Below are 15,054 nucleotides of genomic sequence, written 5' to 3' on the forward strand. Positions count from 1 at the left end.
GACAAGAAAAAATATAAGAATGAGAAAATGATGTTAAGTCTACTACAACAAGCTGTGAAGGAAGATATTATGGTCTTGTTACAACACAACGGAAGTTCATATTTGTTGGGATTAAACCCTATCAGAGGAATAGATAATTAAAGCCAAAACTGGATCAGAGCATTGGATCCAAAATAAGCAGATGTTTACATACAAATCTCTCCCCTTGAAAGTGATTACAACAACTGATGACCTCCTATCTGCTGATCTTGCAAAGTGCTGACCTACAACTGCTGCTCATATAAAAGATCTGATGGAACACTAAAGTCCTGCTGATTCAATCTACTGCCTTGAGTCAAGCACTGCTGATCCGGACAAGTGCGGCTGGGTTCACAGCAGTAGAAGGTTGCAGCAGCTGTTCTAAAGTCTGTTTTGTAATAGAATGTATTAGCAGTAGTTAACACAAGCAGTGTCTATATAGATCAGAGGTTAGAGTTTGTTAGGAGGTTAGATGACACTTTCATGGTGACGTCAGCTAAGATGCTCAGTAGTTTGCAAGTGCCTATAAATAGTTCAGTACTTTGTACTGTTCTATTAGCTCTTTGCATCATTCGTCTTCTTTGCACGAACAAACAACTGAGCTCTGGCTGAGGGGGAGTTTGCATTCATTCATCAATCATTGTAATCGTTGTTGAAATAAATTCAATCTTTCGGTTCATTGTGTGAAGGTGTTTGATCAAAGTATTACTCTCGTTTGATTGTATGCAAAGTTTGTTTTCATTATAATTCCGCTGCACACTCATCCATTTTCATCTTAATTTCAAACACAAAATACAATCAAAATCAAACTCAGATCCAACAATTGGTATCAGAGCTAGAACAGTCAAATTTGATTTAACAATCATTTTGACGTAAATAGTTCAGCTCAAAACAGTTGATACCCTGATCGTTTGTTCGTCGTCGAAAAACAGAGTAAGGATTAATCACCATTAAAGTTGATTTCTCAGTATCTGTAAAACAACAAGAATGACGTCACAATCTCGGGATGATAAAACAACATCGGCTCGCTTTTTAAACCACCTATGCTAAAAAGAAATGAGTACAACATCTGGCAGAGGAGGATGGGTCACATCCTCACTCAACAAAGCACAGATTGTTGGAGGTCTGTCGTCTTTGGTCCCCATGTTCCTACAGTGCCAAGCGCTGAAGATGCTAAAAAAACAAGTTCCAAAACCAGTTGAAAATTATACCGAAATAGATTATCAAAAATTTGAACTAGATGCTAAAGCGTTTAGTATCATAGCATCAGCGCTGCCCAATGAAATATATTCTGGACTGTTACATTGTAACAGTGCCAAAGAGTTATGGGACGCGCTTAAGGAACAGTTTGGGGGTACCGAAGAAGTCATAGAAAACAATAGGGAAATCTTGAACCAACAGTATGAAACATTTTGTCATGTTAAAGGTGAATCACTGACGCAACAATTTGAGCGTTACAGTTGTCTCATCAGTGAACTGAGGCTTGTTAATGTTACTTTTGCAAACTCAACTCAAAATAGCAGGTTCCTCAGGTCACTGCCAGAAAAATGGGACACCATAGCTTTTGTCACCCGAACTTCACCTGAGTTCAAGGGTCCGACCTTGACCCCCAACTCCATGGTCGACTCCTGACCTTCGAAAGGGAGTTGAACCAGAAAAGGAAGTTACAAGAGTCAGGAAAAGCCGTCGATGATTATTCATTCGGTAACACTGCTCTTCTGGGTCAAGAAGAATCTGGTGGTAGTGGTAAGGATCAGGGTTATGATCACTTCATTGACATAACTACTGGTGCAAATCTTAACAACCCTGATCCTCACTCTACAGGTTATGCATTCACTGCAAATGAAAACCAGATGTCAGACAATCTAATATTTGAACTCAATGATCTACAACATTTTGACCCCACTGGCCTAGAGGAAATGGACATCCTGCACCAACTGGCCTTGCTAAGTGTTAGAACTAGCAAATTTTATAAGAGAACAGGGCGAAAATTCCCAGGGTTGCATGGGAATCTAAGGGTTGGGTTGGAAAAATCGAAAACCAAGTGCTATAAATGTAACACATTAGGACACTTTGCTAGGGAGTGTAGGAGTCAAACAGCTGGTTCCATAATCACTCATCCTAGTTCAAATCCTAGACCTCAAAATCAATACACTGTGCACTATGCCCAATATGCCCCAGCAGCTCAAGTGAACACTGCTCACTATGTTGTTGCCCCTGTGCCAGTGCATTATGTCCAAACAGCTGCTCCACAGATCCAATATGTTCAAACCCCTGCTCCCCAGGCACAAGTGCAACCTGCACCTCAAACCACTGCTCCAGTAGTAACACAACAAGATCAACAAAGTTTCTTTACTCAAGAGTTTGTTGACTGGAGCAGTTTGCCTGAAAATCTTAATGATGAAAATTTTGCACTCTATGCTTCAAATGACTCTTCTCATAATGAATTTTGTTTGATGGCATTAGAGTCAATACAGGAGGGGGTTGAATCTGAAGAGGAACAGCTGAATATTGAAACAGTGGATGAGGTGACTGAAGCAGTGGTTACTGCTGTGGCTGGTGAACTACTGTTGGGAGAAAGTTCAGGTACCTTGATTGAACCACTGACAGACCTATGGTCCGAAGAGAACAAGGAAGAAGAAAAGGCAGGTGAGAAAGAAGAAAAAGCTGATGATGAAGAGAATCCTCAATGTGATTGTGCAATGATGGCTGCTGCCAAGGTATCACCTCAAGTTCTTGAAAAACTGAGTTCTGACAATTGCATTATTGTTTTTGCTAACATCAAAGAGGTGAATGAAAACCTTAGAAACAAAATCTTAACTGATGAAGTCAAATTTGAAAGATCTCTAAAAGAACTTAAAAGCATATTGACTGAAAAAGAAAAAGAGATTAGCAGCATGAAAGAAGAGCAAAGCATAGCCAAAACCCAACTCCAAACTATGGTAAAAAAATACCAAGTTTGCAAAAAGGAGTTAGAGTCCACCCAGATCACATGTGAGAGATGGGTGGAATCATGCAAAGGGTATGAGGTCATGCTTGAAAAACAAATAAAAAGCAATGTGAAATTTGGGGTTGGTTATAGAAAACATGATGATGAAAACATTGCTTTTGGAAAATCTGTTTCAACCACTGATGTAACTGCTGAGTTCATCCCCACAAACAAGAATGGCCAAGAAGTGAAAATCACTGACAAACTTGGTAACAAAATCACACTTGACAGACCAATGGGCCCCTCTGCTTTTGAGGAAATTGAAAATCATCAGTTTAAACCAAAATGGTCTGATGAGTGTGATATTCTTGAAAATTTCAAGCCAATGGACTTTACATCAACTGATGGTGTTAAAGCTCCAAAAGCTAAAGTCATACCTCTCAAGGACATTCCAGTAGTGGTTAAAACCTCTGCTGCAAAGGAGTCTGAAAAGAGAAAGAAGAAAGAAAAAATTGATAACTTGTTTTGTGAATTCTATGAGAAAAGGAATCATCTAACAAAAGACTGCTTCCACTTAAAAGCTTATGATTTAACCAAAACAAGTGTCATTACTTCAGCTGAAAGTTGCAGTGTTTGTGGTAAAACAAACCATAAAACTCAAGCATGTGTGTATCTCAAAAACTTTGATGAGAAGAAGAATGAGTACATTGCTAAAACATCCTTTAGTTCATCAGCATCATCACCATCTGTCAAATTCACCAAGAAACAACCACTATTTTTGCCAGTTCAAACAGCTGTCACAAAACAGCTAAACCAAACATTTGTCAAAAGAGATGTTCAGGTTACTGATGCACCTCCTGCCAATCAGTTCAGAAAAGGCAAGGAAAAACAGTCTTACCAAAGGATTCCACAAGTTTATGAGGTCTACAAAAAGCCCTCTAAACCCAGAGTGAATAGGCATCCTTTTGGTTATCAGCAGGTGATTGGTCAAGACCCCCAACAGTGGTTAGCAAGAAACAGTACTAAAACTGTCCAAACCCCTGACTTAACCACTGTCCATCACACTGCGTCCATACCAGACACTGTTGAGACTCCATCCAAAGCCCTGTTGGCTTTGGAGTCCTTAATGAACTAATCCTTTTACTTCATGTGCAGGGAGCTTCTACATGCTTTGATAGTCTTTGGTATGTAGATAGTGGAGGCTCCAGACACATGACAGGATGTAAAGCCCTCCTCAAAGACTTTAAAATCCATGGAGGGGGTGATATATCCTTTGGGAATAATAGTAAAGGGAAAGTTCTGGGGTCTGGTACAGTGCAATCTGGTAATGTAAAATTTGAAAAAATGTCAATCTAATAGAAAATCTGAAATTCAACCTTCTGAGTGTATCTCAAATGAGTGACAAAGGGTTTGGGTCATTTTTCACAAAAGATTGTTGTAGGATTGTTGGACCAGAAATGGTCAAAAAGATTGAAGCAATAATTAAAAATGGTCAAACTAAACTTGTTGCTCAAAGAAGTGGCAATGTTTATGTTGTTGACATGTCAAAAGAGTGTCCCAGAGCTGATGCCTGTCTGTTCTCAGCTGCCTCTAACAAAGAGACAGAACTTTGGCACAGAAGACTGGGGCACACAAATCTTAAGACAATAACTGAAATTTCAAAAAATGGTTTGGTGAGAGGCCTACCACAAAAATTGTTTTCATGTCCTGAACATTGCATTTCCTGTTTAAAAGGAAAACAGCATAAAAATTCTTACATGTCCATTGAAGAGTCCACAACAACCCAGTGTTTGCAAATGCTACACATGGATTTGTTTGGCCCAGTTGAAGTCATGAGCCTCAAAAAGAAAAGATATTGTTTGGTTATTGTGGATGACTTTTCTAGGTTTACATGGACTTTCTTTTTACACTCAAAAGATGAGACTGCAGGCATTTTGCAAGACTTTGTGACACAGGTTGAAAAGCAATTTGACCTTCCAGTGAAAAGCTTCAGGAGTGACAATGGCACAGAATTTAAAAATAAGGAGTTGGATGCCTTCTGTGTGAAGAAAGGGATTGTAAGGCAGTACAGCATCCCTAGAACACCAGAGCAAAATGGGGTTGCTGAAAGAAAGAACAGAACTTTGATTGAGGCTGCTAGAACTATGCTTGCAGATTCAGGTTTGACATTAACTTTCTGGGCAGAGGCAGTAAAAACTGCTTGCTATGTCCAGAACAGAGTTTTAATAAACCCCAGGCACAAAGAGACTGCCTATGAAATTCTGTATATAATCAAACCACTGATCTCATACTTCAAGGTGTTTGGCTGCCCATGCTTTATTTTGAACTTAAAAGATTCCATTTCAAAATTTGCAGCCAAAATTGATTGTGGTTATTTTCTGGGATACTCAACCACTGCCAAGGCCTACAAAGTGTTCAATGCACGGACCAAGGTAGTGGAGGAGACTTTGGATGTAAAGTTCAATGAACTTTCATCAATGAAAATCCCAGCAAATCCTGCAGATCTATTTGATCTTAAAAAATTCACTTTTGAAAATACTGCTGTCAAGACTAACAATGCAGGTACATCAAAGGATACAACACCAGACTATGGGTATGAAATTATCATCCCTGAAAGGTCTGCCACAAAGGGAAAAGCACCAGTTGTTCAAAACAGCTGCCAAAGCTCAACCACTGCTACCTCAACAGTTGTTGACCAAAGTAGCCCATCTACCACTGCTTCCACATCCTCAAACACTGCTGACAAAAGTCCTCAAACAGTGGATAAAAGTCAGCAGTGGTCCACTTCATTACCTCCTATTCCACCACCTTTTGAAGCCACTGCTGGGTCATCAAAGTCACCAGCAGTGGTTAGCTCAGATGATACACATTTGCAGCCTTCACCAACAAATGCCATCATACCATACCAAGGAGATTTAATCTTCTTGAGATCTCATCCACCTGATCAAATCATTGGCAACATCAATGAAGGGGTGCTCACAAGAAGCCAAACCCAAAACATTTGTCTTTTTGCTGGTTTTCTATCACTCCATCAGCCAGTCAAGTACCAAGAGGCACTAAAAGACAACAGCTGGGTAGAAGCCATGCAAGAGGAGCTCCAAAGTTTAAAAGACAACAAGTATGGGAACTTGTACCACTGCCAGAAGAGGTTAGTCCCATTGGCACAAAGTGGGTCTTCAAGAACAAAGCAGATGAAAGGGGCATTGTTGTCAAGAACAAAGAGGTTACAGACAGGAAGAGGGGATTGATTATGATGAAACATTCGCCCCTGTTGCAAGATTGGAAGCTATTAGACTGTTCCTGGCCTTTCCTGTCAACCACAACATGAAGGTGTTTCAGATGGATATCAAAAGTGCTTTCCTCTATGGTACATTGCATGAAGAGGTGTATGTATGTCAACCTCCAGGTTTCGAGGATCCATTTTATCCTGATCATGTCTACAGGCTAAACAAAGCCTTGTATGGCCTGAAACAAGCACCAAGGGCCTGGTATGAAACTCTTTCCAACTTTCTTCTCTCAAATTGTTTCAAAAGAGGTACCATTGATAAAACAGTGTTTCTTAAATGGAGAGGGAAAGATTTAATGATTGTCCAAATTTATGTGGATGACATTATTTTGGAAGCACATGTACCAAAATGTGTCAAGAGTTTAGAGAACTCATGACAGCTGAGTTTGAAATGAGTGCAATGGGTGAGCTGCAATGCTTTCTTGGTCTCCAAGTACAGCAATTGCAAAATGGAACTTTCATTCATCAAAGCAAATATGCTAAAGAACTTTTAACCAAATTTGATATGAATGATTGTAAACCATGCAGCACACCCATGGCAACAAATAAGCTGGTCATGTCTGATGAAAAGGATGAGCTGATTGACCAAACACTTTATAGAAGCATGATTGGGTCTTTATTATACCTAACTGCATCTAGACCAGACATCATGTTTGCAACATGTGTCTGTGCAAGAAGTCAATCAGCTCCCAGAAAATCAAATCTCATTGCTGTAAAAAGGATTCTCATATACATAAAAGGTGCTCCCACACTTGGTATCTGGTATCCAGCTAATGGGAATATCAAGCTTTCAGGTTTTTCAGACAGTGACTTTGCTGGATGTCACACCACAAGGAAGTCCACTTCAGGAGGGTGTCAGTTTCTAAGTGATTGCTTAGTTTCTTGGCAAAGAAAAAAGCAAGCAGTAGTTTCAACATCCACTGCTGAGGCTGAATACATTGCTGTTGCAAGCTGTACAGCCCAACTCATGTGGCTTCAAAATCAGTTACTGGATTTTGGTATCACTGCCTTAAAGACATCACTCATGTTGGACAGCTAGGCAGCAGAAAATATCATAAAAAAATCCAGTTTCCCACTCTACCACAAAACACATCGACATCAGACATCACTTTGTGAGGGATTGCTATGAAAAAGGTTTGATTTCTCTGTATCATGTCCCAACTAAAGACCAGCTGGCAGATGTGCTCACAAAAAGCACTTGATACAGCCACTTTTGAAAGCTTGGTCTCTATGATTGGGATGCTAAACATGGAATAACAAGCAACATCTTGTTTTTCCATGAATAAAAGCAACAAAATGTTTTCAGAAAATCAAAAATCCATCCTTAAAAATAGCTAAAAATGAAAATCCATCCTTTTGAAGTCTGCCATATCCACTGATTGTTCAAAAGTCTGCTCTACTTCAAAAAGCCTGCCCACTGCTGAAAGGAAACCTCTGTTCTCTCATCTCTTGATAACCTCTGTTGGTCAAAAGCAGTGGCTTATCCACTGATAGTGAAAATCATCCACTGCTTCCTTACCACTGCCTTCATCAGTTGCTTTCATCAAAGTACTGTCCTTCATTTTCACCAGGGGTTGTCACGTGGGCAGTACATAGCAGTCAGACCTTTTGTAACGGCTGCCACATCAGCATTCACTCTCTTCCCTATAAAATCCCCCACTCACCACCAAAACAGGGTTTTACTGTCGAATTGAATTCTTAAAAAATCTCTTCTAAAAGCAGTTTTTCTTCTCATCTCTCACAAATTCATTTGATCATTCGTTTCAAAAATGACAAAATCGAAGCCATCTGCAAAACCCACATCAAAATCATCATCGAAAACAGCCTCTAAAAAGGCAATCTCCACTGAAATTCCATACAAAAAATCTCACAATCTCCTGGGTCTTCTCACAAAACCAGGAACCACCAATGTTTTCGATTCCACTATTAACATCATGGCAAAATCAAAGTACAAAACTTTGCTCACCGCCGATGCACCAATCTATTTGGCGACCCAAAGGGAGTTTTTCAAGAATGCAACCTTGAAAAACAAGGAGACATTGCAACCACCATTCACTCTTCTATAAAGGGTAAAGCTGTCCAAATCACGCCACAATCCATTTCCGAAGTCTTTCAACTCGATGATCAGGCAGGTAAAACTTCTTTCACTAAAAGCAAGTTGCACATTGACTTCATTGAAAGAGGGTATGAAGCCACAATGATGAAGAAACTTACCTTAGAAAAAGGTTATTTTCCTCCTGCAACCAGATTCCTATTTCATATCCTTCTACTATGTGTTTCAAATAAAACCACTTCTTTTAATGAGATCCCAATAAAGATTCAAAATCTGGGATATGCAATTCTTCAAGGAGAAACCTTTAACTATTCTCGGGAAATCTTTAAAGATTTGGTTAATAATGTTGAAACCAAGTCATTCTTACTGTTTCCAAGGTTTTTAAGTTACTATTTTGAAAAGAAATTCAGTAAGGATGATTTAGCTTTAATAAACCAAGGTGCAATCACTGAAATAAACAGCCTAACATCTGAAACTTTTTCACGAATGTTAGCACCTTGCAAAACACAACCAGGGGTGCCTGAGCAGAATTTAGCAGCTACCACTGCTCCTCAGGTATCTGTTGCTGAGCCTACTGCTCTAGGTGATCAAAGCAGCAGACCAACTGTTTTGAAACCCACACCTACCAATCCCAAAAGGCTATCCAAAAAGAAAAATCAAAAGCCCCTGGAGGATGAGATACCAGAGTTGATGTCTATGACAACACAAATGTCACAAGAAACCACTGCTGCTTCTTCCTCAAAGCAGTTGTACAAATATCTCAACCCATAACCATAACTCCTCCTGCTTCTTCACAACAAGAACAGGTTGTACACAAAGGGCCACCACATCATGATGCTCTGGATACACTTGTTTCCATCATCCACAGCTCAATGCCCGGGGCACATCCGCTTTCTACACCCACCATCACATCCACAATTCCACCAAAAACACAACTTCTGTTGGATGCAATTGATTTGAACTAGGCATTACCCAGTCCTTCTCAATCACCTGTTAATTAGAATATGCCTCCACAATTGTAGGTCCCCTTGAGTCTTATGGATCTTCACAGAATCGTCTTTCCAATCAAGAGTGCGGAATCCTCTTGATCAGAATAAGCAGAAAACAAGTAGAAGAACAGAAACAGCAATTCCATCAAACCGGGTTTTATTGATTATCTATCAAGACTGATTACAATCAATCAAACCCTAACCACACTCCAAATTCGTCTAAGCTAGTAATGGCTCTCACGAATTCTCCCTAGCAACTGTTTTGGCTGATAAACTGATTAACCTAAACCCTAAAGCCTAACCTTGTTTATATAACACAAGGTTCACAACTGGGCTAGGTTAAAGACTCTTGGGCTGCGAATTGGACAGGCCCAATTCGCCCCCATCACCCAATTCTTTGGGTTTAGTTAGCCCAAACATTACAACTAACTATTACAAAGCTAAACCCGCTAACTGTTTATCGTTTAACTAATTACAAGATATCCAAAGACCAAATCTAAGCTGTTGTCACAACATGCACCAACAAACTCCCCCTTGACAATAGCTTCATAAAAACTTTGTCTTGAGTCAAAACTTTGTCTTCGGTCTTCTTGCAATCTACAAGTAATCTTGCACTGTCTTTGGTCTTTGGATAGCTTCAGCTTCAACAGCTTCTGTCAGCAACAGACTCCCCCTAAGCTGATGCATCCAATCACCAAATCTTCAACACGTTAGCGTTTGAGTAAACTCCAGTTCAGCATTTGCACAGCAATCTTCAAACTCTTCAATCTTGTCTGCAATATAGAAAGGAGGTTCTACCGTGCATCCAATCAAACTCTCATCTTCACACTTCACAGCAACTTCTCAGCAACAAACTGCTTCAATCTGTATACTATAAAACAAACATCTCGAGAAACCATAAGAATTTTTCAACATAAGTTAAATAAATTATTTTCCAAGAGATTAGTTGAACTGTATAACAGATTAAGCTTTTTCAACTTATCATCAACACGCAAAACTTTTCATTCAACACACAAGAACCTGCAGAAGTTAAAATTTGAACTCACTTACTAACACCGTCTCCCCCTATCAGCAACAATTCCTCCAAGAATAACAGTTTTCCGTATGTTAAGAATTTTAAACAGAAAAAGACACTATTTTTGGATTTTTATATTTTTCTGAAAGCACGTAAATACAAAAGCAATAAACACTCTATTTTTGCGAGAATCACTGGTAAGAAGATCATATCAGCACAATCAAACTATTTCACACAATTAGATAATTCTTTATGTAATGTTTTAGTGAAAAGCAGTTCAAGACGATTACCAGTATGTTTGTCCACTTAAACAAAATGCATGAACATTTCAAGTACCATTACCATATGATACGTTAAGGTAATTTTAATATACTGACATACGAGCGTGTCCCACTTCAGGATATACCCCCACGATCAAGGTATGCACAAAGATTCATCGTAGTAGGTGAGTATACTGAAGTCATCCTTTAAGATATCATGACGGTGTCTAGGTCTGCATATAATATGTGTTATCATGTTTTGATTGCTTAACAGTGAACACCCAAATAAAGACTAATCAAATCCTGGAAATATAAACATCATACTCTATCATGCAAGTATCTTCCCTACCACATATTTCACAAGTCCAATCCTAAGTTCTGAAATCTTAACTGGGAATAGGTTGAGAAGAGAAAAGAATAGATCTTTAGCATAGATGGTATAATATACAGATCAAATGAGATTTTCTCAGTTTGATATAGGTTTCTCGGGTTTCTTTTGGGCACTTGAGGGCCTCTTTCGGGTGTATTAGATCTATAGCACGACAACGTACAGCTAGGTCAGCATGTATCTGGATGCAGCAGAAGCTGTCGTTGCCTAGCACCTCCAGGTCAGCATATATCTGGATGCAGCAGAGGAGGTACACGACTTTTTTTCAGAGAAGATTTCAGAATCAGATCAAAATTGTGTGTATCGGGAAATATACAGACATTCAAATAGAAATGAGCTAATTCCAAGTGACTTTCTTTCCTGAGGTCATGTACAATTTTAGTTCTAACAGACAGACAACCAAGATATCCCTAGATGAAATAACAGTATAAAGAAATGAGGTCATGTATCGGGAAATATACAGACATTCAAATAGAAATGAGCTAATTCCAAGTGACTTTCTTTCCTGAGGTCATGTACAATTTTAGTTCTAACAGACAGACAGCCAAGATATCCCTAGATGAAATAACAGTATAAAGACCCAAAACTTCAGATTTTGGCAATCTATCAACGCAAGAATTAAGGTCATTAAACCATACACCACTGATGTGTTCCCCACTCATATTCAGTTCATATAAGTTTATATCACATTGGTAAGTTGATTATTTCATGCTTTTTGCCTACTGGTACATCATATGATGAAGCTGCTATCACACTTGAGCAATTTATGGTTCAACTTTAGTGTGACAGTCTAACTTGCCGATGTACTATCATTTCTTCTTTTTCACACAGTGATAACTCATTTTTTTTATTTTTCTAATTTTTTTTATGTTTTTGATTTTTCAATTTTTTTGTGTTTTTGATTTTTAGGAAAAGCAGTAAATTATTTACAAAAATTCTTATGAAAAACCAGTTATTCAGGATTTCTCATCCCGTTGAGTTCGACTAAGTGTTCAAAGCGAGCCCTGTCAAATGCTTTAGTATAAAGATCTGCCAGGTTATCTTCTGTGTCAAAGCAGCACTTTGAACTTCAATTTAAATCATTTAATAAAAATATATATCAACAATCTCACACCCCCCTTCATGTGCCTGAAGCAGCCAATGTCAACATAGGTTGATACTCCTCCTTAGCAGCTCATGCACACACTAACTTAAGAAATTAGTTAGATTGGGGGACCCAAGCCTTAATGGTCTTGGGTCGTCCAAATTCACCAACCACCGGAACATCCATCCAATATCCATTACTCCTAACTGGAGTCTTGGATCTTAGACCTGTTGATTGAATTTGATTTTGATATCCACTAGGTCTTTGGTCCTGAGGGTTCCTATATACATTTGGACAAATTGACCTTTGGAAATTTTGATTTTGAAACCTTGAGTTTTGATTCCAAGAAGCTTGATTGTTATAATTTCTAAAGCCATTGTTATAAAAAGTTCGACCACCATTATTTTGGTATCGATTTTGATATTGACCTTGACTTCTGAAATTATTTGAATTATAATTGTTCATTCTAGGTGAACTGCTTCTAGGTCTCTGATATCTGCCTGGTGGAGATCTAGGCTGAAATCTAGGTTGATTTCTTTGAAAACTTGGAACTTGTGGAGTTCCTGTTCCAGCCTTATCTACACCAACAGCAACATTTTGCGGTTGCATAGGAGCAGATTTCTTTGGAGAATTTGAACCTTTCTCCTCACTATCACCACTCTTCTCTGGTAATTTCCCTCTTTGTTTGTCACTCATTTGTGCTTCACTATTTTTGTTAGGACAGCAGCTAGCTACATGTCCCTTGGTGTGACACCTGAAGCACGATCTCCTTTTCAAAGACTTCTTAGCAAGAGTCTCTGAGGTATATCCCTTATCAGATGGTGATGATGCCTTTGAAGAATTTTGTTCAGTTTGCTTAATTTCAGATTTTTCTTTGTTCTTATTTTTTGCAAACTCTACATTTGATTCTTTTTCAATAACAGCAGTTTCATTTTTCATATCACTACCTTGAACAAAATTAATCTTTTTAACAAAAGTTTGATTTTTGCTCTTAGGAGGTGAATTTTTCGTTTTCAAAGATTCCCTGTTATTGTTCTTCTTAGCATCACCACTCTCAGACCCCTCACCTTGACTTGATGTCGATGCGAAACTACTTGGTGCAGTTGACATATAGGCTGCTAGCTCATCTTCATCAGGGAGGAAAGAATAGTCATGACTAAGAGGAGGTGGGACTTCATTAAAGCCCTAGAAGCCCACAGTGGTCTTGTCATTACTTTTCTTTAACCCACCCATCATGTGTTTCATAACAAAAGACGAATCTCTGAATTGACTTAATTTCTGTTCAAGTTCAATAATTTTGAGTTGTGCATCTGACAACTCTTTGTTTTTATCAGAAATCTCTTTTGTTTTTTCAGCCATCATTTCGTGAGCTAAGTCTATTACTTGAAGTTTTTCGTTTAATTTGCATGTGAAGGCTTCGATTTCACTTTCATAACCTTTTATCTTCTTCAAGTATAGAGATTCATTTCTTTTAGCAAAAAAGTTTGACTCTTTTATGCTAGACATCTCGCTCACCAGACTTTGATTTTGAGTTGACAACCTGTCAACCTCACCCTGTAGTTCACGACACCTCAAACATACAGAATTAGATTTTACCTCTTCCTCATGAACTTCTTGAGTTTCATCAGCAACAACCTGTTCAACTTCACTCTTTTTCTCTACGTCAGCATCATCCACTTTTACTTCAGCATTCTCCACTTGAGATTCAGCATCACTCACACTAGTTTCAGCTTTAACAACTGGCACTATCTCTGCCATGAATGCCTGAGTGGCGCATTCATTTCCCTGATATCGCTTTTGTAATGCATCCCACATATCCTTTGAATTAGTGTACTTCTTGAAGGTATGTTTGATGCTATCAGGTAACGACATTTTGATTGCAGCCAAGGCTCTCTTTTCAGCCTCATACATCTTTTTATCATTATCTTGCATGTTCACATATTCTGTTCTACGTGGTCTGCCCTCAAAGTCGTGTGAAGGATTTATGTACCCATCTTCGATGCATATCCACATGCGCGTATCCTGATATTCTATGAAGGACTAAAAACGATCCTTCCATGTCAGATAATTTTCCACCTTCATCATCTTAGGTGGTTTGTTGGTAGTACCAACCTCATGCTCCATCTTCAACAACTCGTTCAAAGTAGGCATGTTTAACATTTTAACGTTAACAGACTGAGAAAACCGTACAAAATTTGTCCGAAAACAGTGGTTACTAAATTACACCGTTAGAATCGTCTCGAAAAGACGAATCCAATGATATATAATGTCAATGACCGAATTCGGGATTTTCCAGACTTTTTTTTTGTCCTAAAAATCACACGAGTTCAACGGTGCAAACGGTTCTGTCTAACGAGCAATGGATCAATTTCTATTTGCGAAACACTGAAAATTTTCCGACGCTTGCCAATGGAAATTCCACCCCTTAGATTTTCTCTTAATTTCGCTGAGTTCAAGTTTAATTTCGCTAGTTCTAATGTGCAGGTCAAATTCGCTGACAAGTCAAGTTCGCTGGTGTAGTTCGCTGTCAGGTCAGTTCGGTTAATTTCGCTTCAAATTTCGCCAAAATTGCTGGTCAATTTCGCTTGTACGGCGACCAGTAAATTCACCGAAAAACCGTGATAATTTCGCTGTGGAAAGTTTTCACGGTTACCAAAGTCGCCTTTGGATTTAATTTCGCCGGTAAGTTTGCTGATTAATTTCGCAGATCAGTCAAATTCGCCAGAACAGCTAATTTCGCCCAGTAACTATGGAAAGTCAATCAGAACGAAGAACGCGAAGAACACGAAGAACAATCTTCGAATCTTCAAGTGTTTCCAGCCAAAATCCTTCAAACAATCAACCGAATCTTTCCAGAAATCCTGCAAAACACCAAAATAAACAAACCAGAAGATCAAAACAGCCAACAATTTTCGAAAATCAGAATCAAACACAAAAATTTTCGAAAATTCCAAAAACCCTAGTTTTCAGGTTTCAAAAATTTCAAAAATTTTACTCCCTGTTTCTGCAGCAAACAATTCTGAACCGAGCCT

The sequence above is a fragment of the Helianthus annuus genome, chromosome 2 (assembly GCF_002127325.2).
Source record: "Helianthus annuus cultivar XRQ/B chromosome 2, HanXRQr2.0-SUNRISE, whole genome shotgun sequence".
NCBI classification, from domain to species: domain Eukaryota; kingdom Viridiplantae; phylum Streptophyta; class Magnoliopsida; order Asterales; family Asteraceae; genus Helianthus; species Helianthus annuus.